This window comes from Hippopotamus amphibius, chromosome 13, assembly GCF_030028045.1.
Source record: "Hippopotamus amphibius kiboko isolate mHipAmp2 chromosome 13, mHipAmp2.hap2, whole genome shotgun sequence".
In the NCBI taxonomy this organism is placed as follows: domain Eukaryota; kingdom Metazoa; phylum Chordata; class Mammalia; order Artiodactyla; family Hippopotamidae; genus Hippopotamus; species Hippopotamus amphibius.
Window position 1 is genome coordinate 13,306,057 of NC_080198.1, and position 6,679 is coordinate 13,312,735.

The following is a 6,679-nucleotide window of genomic DNA, read 5'->3' on the forward strand; positions in this document are numbered from 1 at the left end:
GGTTTTCATGGACTCTATGCTCTTTTTCTGATTTTGTGAAAAATCTCATGTTGTCAAATTTCATGTTAGGAAGATCCATTCTGTAATGTCAACTCATAACGTCAAAATTCAGTCATGCACAATTTCCCTCTCCTTCCATCTGAGACACTGTCTGTCTTACTACCGTTACTAATTTTTGAAAGGAAAAAGGAAGATGGGGCTGGGGCTGGCATTATCCCTTTTAAGGAAAAAAGTGTCAGATATTTATAAAAGCTCAATACTCAACAAATATAAATCTCATCAGTTGTCTGATCATGGTTGACTACCATGAAGACACAATTTAAGATTCATCACTATAATCTACTCACCAGACGTCCAAATTCAGGGGGGGAAAAACACCAATTGATCTGAAGCACTGGATTACTTGGGGATGTAGAAATAGGCAGACTTCAAATGAAGTGTTTGTACTTGTATCTCCTTAAGCTGCATCGAACCAAATTTCTATACTCAGGAGGCTAATATATTTAAAGCACATTACCCACCTTATATCTAGGAGCAAACCTACACGAGCAAATATACATTTTAAAAAATTAGTCCTACCTTCCAATCGTGGAGACCACTTAAGCCCAGGTTGAAAGTGTGCAAAGTTTGCAACTATGAAATGAGAGTGAAAAAAGCATAATATTCCACCAGATAACATAATGTAATGAATCTTAGCAAAAATAAGCCTCTTAGCATTTTCTACCCTCATTTCTGAACACAATAAGGAATGCAGCATGCCAGTGAGCCCATTCCACCAAAAAAATTTTAAGTCCACTGATATAGTTTGTTGCTAACCTCATCCCACCTTCGGTAACCTTTGATGTGTACAATGTAAGAAATTCACAACAAGAAAAGCATATTCTCAAACTGATTCACTTTGCTATTTTGTTACTTAATGCTCCCAGGGAAATTATGTCCTATGAAAAAGACTATCTCATTTCACCAATGTGCCACTTAAGTGCACAAAAACAAAACCTGCTTTTCAGGGGTAAAGCAGGATTTGGTGACTGGCAATTGGGAAAGCTGACGGGAGCCTGGAGAACATTTGATCTGTTGGCAACAGAAACCCTTACAGCGCACTGCACGTCAGCATCAGCTAAATTTGAGACCTTGGTAACTTCAGTTTATCCATTAATGCTGATTGCTACTTTTCAGTGGAGAAACACTGCTGAAGGTACAGGTGTAGATCATTCCAGCTTTTTTTAATCAGAAAATAACACACATCTGCTCACTGTAATTACTGAATGGTAATTAGAACTTAGCACTGGGGCTTAAATAACAAATGGAATTTTTAGGATCTGGCCCAGAAAGAACAAGTGAAACCTCAAGCCCTGTGCTATTTCACAAGGCTTCTTCCAGGAAGCAAGAGGTAAAACAGGAACACCTGACAACGAGGTAAGCATCTCCAGTTCATAGTTTCTGCTCTGTACCTGACTGGCATGTGAAGTTGGGCCATACATCTCATCCCTCTAGACCTCAATTTCCTCATCCATAAAATGGGGAGTTATGCTAAAGATAACAAACTCTCAACTCCAACATTCTACGTGTCCCTTGACTTTCAGATACTTTACAACCGTAATTTCAGCCAGTACGTCAGGTTCCCAGCTTGCTAACCAACACCAGACAAACCACATCATTCATGAAATTGATGCCAATACTAGTCAGATACCTAGAAAGTTTGAAAGTGAAAAATTCATTCTTCCACATGAGGAACAAAATCTGTATTAATATTCTAAGAGCTTGAATGATCTCGAAGATTCATAAAAACCCCCAATGAACTGTGGATCACATTTTGAGAAACTCTTCTCAATCAAAATTCCTCAATCAGAGTTACATATAGGAAACACGTGGGATAAATTTTAGAACTATCTCTACCTTAGCTCCCACCTCAGATCAATTAAATCAGAATCTCTGTGTGTTGGGGGGGGGGAGGGTGTCTCTGTTATTGCTTTCTTTTTAAACATCCCTAGTCAATTCAAATGTTCAAAGACTGGAAAGCACTGTTTTAAACCAAGTTAAAATTAGTGAAAAATGGGGAGTGGGACACTTTAAGGACATTCAAGAAGAGCTTCAGTATAAAAAGGAACATCTTTAAAGCATCAGAATGTCTATAATGAGATGTAAAAATGGCAACAGAAATTATTAATGTGGGGACTTTTAAAAAGATACCATTAAACAGAAGGTCAAAAAGCTGGCTTTAGCTATCCATAAGTCCACGCAAAGAAGGTATATGCTCATTTCATAACTGACCTATGTGGAAGAATGTTATAGAAATGTAAATGAGTCTACCAATTCTAATGGCAGTGTGGGGGGGAGGGGAGGTCCCCACAAGCACTTCTCAGGGTATCAGCTGGGTGTCCTACAAATCAACTCAATTCTGAGACTATCTACCCAGAGATAGTTTCAGGTTCCACAGGTTAAGAGGTCAGTCCTACAAGACTGCCTCCTTCCCCACTTCAGATGCCAATCACAAACCCAGGCTGTTACCTGTGCTTCTAACCAACACATTGGAGGTTCCCGGACCCCCTCCAACTCAGGATGCCAATTTCAAGCCCAGGTTGTTATCTGCACAACTGTGTATGACTTCATTAGAAGTATACACAAGAGTTTTCCACAACCCCCTGCTCAGGTTTAATTAATTTACTAGAACTCAGAGAACAGAATTCAGAGAAGTATTTTACTTACCAGATTATAACTCAGGAACCGCCAGATGCTCCAGATGCACAGGGTGAAGCATGCATAGGGAAAGGGCATGGAGCTTCCACATGCTCCAAGCATGCTGTTTTCCCCTTCAGTGGCTCCACAACCCAGAAGCTCTCCAAATGCTGGTCTCTGGGGTTTTATGGAGGCTTTATTATGTAGTCATGATTGATTAAATCACTGCCCAATAGCAACTGATTCAACCTTCAGCGCCCCTCCCAGGAAGTCAGCGGGCAGGACAGAAAGCTCCAACCCTCTAATCACAAGGATGGTTCTCCTGGCAACCAGCCCCCATCCTTACGTGGGATCCAAAATAACCTCATTAAGCTAATAAGAAACACCTTGGTCATGCTCCTTAGGAAATTCCAAGGGTTTTGGCAGCTGTGAGTCAGGAACCATGGATGAAGACCAAATGTGTGACAAATTTAAAATATGTATTTGGTCACCTGAATGACCAAATATATACTTTGCTTATAAATCAAAATATTTTAAATATGTTTCAAAACTTTTAACTAACAACCAAGAAAAAATAAATTTTAAAATCAATAACAAGAATTAGCTAAATTGTTCTCTCAAACGCCTCGAGTGTTATTTATGAGAGACAAAATTTTCTTATCAAATAGGTTTTGAAATGCCTTTAGTATATGAATTAAAAACAAGAGTTGATTGTAATTCATCTGAGAAAACATGCACATAGTTCTCTATGCATAAGATGTTAACAAAAAGACAAAATCTATATGGAGTGTAGACTGGCATAAAATTATACATGCACATGAGTGCATAATATTCTCAGAAAAAGAACAAACTAAAGTAGCAGTTACTACCTTACTCAAGAATCCTCCGAAAACCCAATTATCAGGGAAATTGTTTTATTGCCTAAAATATAATAAATGATAAGTATTGGTTGTCATTATTCATCAATTCATTCCTATTTGCTTTTCTACTATGTGTTTGCTTTCGGATAAAAAACAGTTAATAATAAAAACCCTTTGCTTCCAATGAGTTTTTGATGTAGTGAAGGAAGTGGGGAGATTCAAACAGATGATTATAAGATGATAAGAAAGCAGTAAGAACACAGAAGGGGCAACTAAGAGAGAGGAGGAGTCCCATCACACAGAAGGAGGAAACAAAGTTGAGGCCCTAAATAAATTAGTAATATTTAGTCAAGTATAGGGATGGGGATAGGAAAAGAGAGCTCACATGTTCATAGGCCCAGTAAGGACTTGAGTGAGCCAGGATCTAGGGTCCTTACTATGATCAACTGCATTCATCACATCACATGTACTTTCTCAAAGTTCGTTCTGCACCCCATTATTGGACCCTCTGCCATTTTGCTCACCTCAGGCTATACAGTTGCTGTTTAACTTCACATGAGCACACTAGATTCCGCCTCCTGAGAGCCAACTGCCACATGCCCCCAAATCTCTGCCACCCCCTGTTAAATTCATATTCAGATGAATCACCACAGCAAGTTGGAATCTGGCTTCCTAAGCAGTTCCCCAGGGCCAGATGATGCAACCCAGAAGCATGGGAACATTTACCAATAAGAGACCCGAGGGAGCTGGAGGTGAACTCTCTCTCATTTCCTTCCACTAATGAGATGTGTTTTCCTTTAAGCTGTGTTTTTCTTGTGTTCACACATCAGAAATGTCCCACATGATCCAACCACTGTACCTGCCAAGCAACTGTCCTTGATTTTTAAGCAGACTATAAATCAGCGGTACCAGTGGCCACCCTGAATACAGCACCTTTCTGCTGCCCCTTCTTGCCCTCACCACCCTTTTTCCTCACTCTTGCCAATATGGGATGGAACCTCCCAGTAACGCTTGAACAGTTTGTCTTAGGCTCTTTTTTTCAGGAACCAGGATAAGACATGAGTTTTTCATGGTAACAACAAGGGCAATTTTAAGTTTTCAATAGGAAAAAAAAATACAAGATCTATTACGAAGCTCACACAGGCTATTGTGTGGAAAATGGATTAAGGGGAGTCAAAACTGAGGGAGTAAGACCATTAGGAAAGCTAATTTGACAAAAGACCCAGAACTGCCAAAGTGATCTTGAGGAAAAAGAACAAACCTGGAGGTATAACCCTCCCAGACTTCAGATGATACTACAAAGCTACAGTAATCAAAACAGCATGATAGTGGCACAAAAAAACAGACATATAGATCAATGGAACAAATAGAGAGCCCAGAAATAAGCCCATACACCTATGGTTAATTAATCTTTGACAAAGGAGGCAAGAATATGCAATGGAGAAAAGACAGTCTCTTCAGAAAGTGGGGCTGAGAAAGCTGGACAGTGTCATGTAAATTAATGAAACTAAAACATTCCTTCACATCATATTTTTTAAAAAAACTCAAATGGTTTTAAATCCTAAATATAAGACATGCCACCATAAAACTCCTAGAAGAGAACATAAGCAAAACATTCTCAGACATAAATCATAGCAATGTTTTCTTAGATCAGTCTCCTGAAGCAAAAGAAATAAAAGCAAAAATTTTTTAAATGTGACCTAATTGAACTTAAAAGCTTTTACACAGCAAAAGGAAACCATCAACAAAATGAAAAGACAAGCTATGGTCTGGGAGAAGATATTTGTCAACGACGCAACCAACAAGGGATTATATCCAAAATATGCAAACAGCTCATACAACTCAATATCAAAAAAAAAAAAAATCAAAAATTGAACAGAACACCTAAATAGACATTTCTCCAAAGAAGACATACAGATGGCCAACAGGTGCATGAAAAGATGCTCAACACCTCTAATTATTAAAAACAGATGAATGAACAAAGAAGATGTGGTATATATCAATATATACATTGGAATGTTACTCAGCCATAAAAAAGAATGAAATATTGCCATTTGCAGCAACATGGACTTAGAGATTATCATACTAAGTGAAGTAAGTCAGACAAAGACAAATGTCATATGATATCACTTAAATGTGGAATATAAAATGATAGAAATGAACTTATTTACAAAACAGAAACAGACTCACACACACAGAAAAAAAACTTATGGTTACCAAATGGGAACCTATATTCAATAACCTATAGTTGTAATAACCTATAGTTGAAAAAGATGTGGAAAAATATATATATATATTTATATCTAACTGAATTAATTTGCTTACACCTGAAACTAACACAATATTGTAAATTAGCTATTCTTCAATAAAAATTTAAAAAGAAAGCTAATTTGGAGATTTGGGCAAAAGATGTTGGTGGCTGTAATTACAGCAGGGATAACGCAGGATGCCATCACCCCCTCCAGCTCTCTGCTTGGGAAGTCTGCCTCCCTACAGAAAAGGTAAACAAAGTTTTCACTGCCATTATGAAATATCATGTATCTATATATAATTTTATGCATTTTTGAACTTACATTTTGCACATAATCCTAGATCATGGACATCTTTTCATGCAGGTAAATGTAGGCAGAAACTATATCCTTTTTATCAGTTTCATATATTCTATTGTGTAATTATAGTATAATTCTTTCAGCCATAACTTTTTAAAACAAGAGTCCAACAAATATCACCAGATATAAATACAGAATTACCACATGACCCAACAATCCCACTACTGGGCATACACCCAGAGAAAATCATAATTCAAACATATGCACTCCAATGTACATTGCAGCACTATTTACAATAGCCAGGTGACAGAAGCAACCTAAATGTCCATCAACATACAAATGGATAAAGAAGATGTGGTACATATATAGCATAGAATGTTACTCAGCCACAAAGAGGAATGAAATTGGTTCATTTGTAGAAATGTGGATGGACCTAGGGACTGTCATACAGAGTGAAGTAAGTCAGAAAGAGAAAAACACATATTGTATATTAATGCATATTGTGAAATCTAGAAAAATGGTACAGATCAACCAGTTTGCAAGACAAATAGAGATGCAGATGTAGAGAACAAACGAATGGACACCAAAAGGGCG

The 6,679-nt window shown here is 37.7% G+C and overlaps 1 protein-coding gene across 5 annotated transcripts in view; it reads right to left on the reverse strand.

Moving 5' to 3' along the window:
* The window catches only part of CNTN4 (contactin 4), a 780,243-nt gene extending 777,438 nt beyond the window's left edge, over positions 1-2,805 (reverse strand). For all 5 annotated transcript variants that reach the window (XM_057706190.1, XM_057706194.1, XM_057706187.1 and 2 more), the window contains exon 1: positions 2,707-2,805. The gene's annotated coding sequence lies outside the window, so the exon portion shown is untranslated. The remainder of the gene's footprint in view (positions 1-2,706) is intronic.
* Between the last annotated feature and the right edge of the window lie 3,874 nt (positions 2,806-6,679).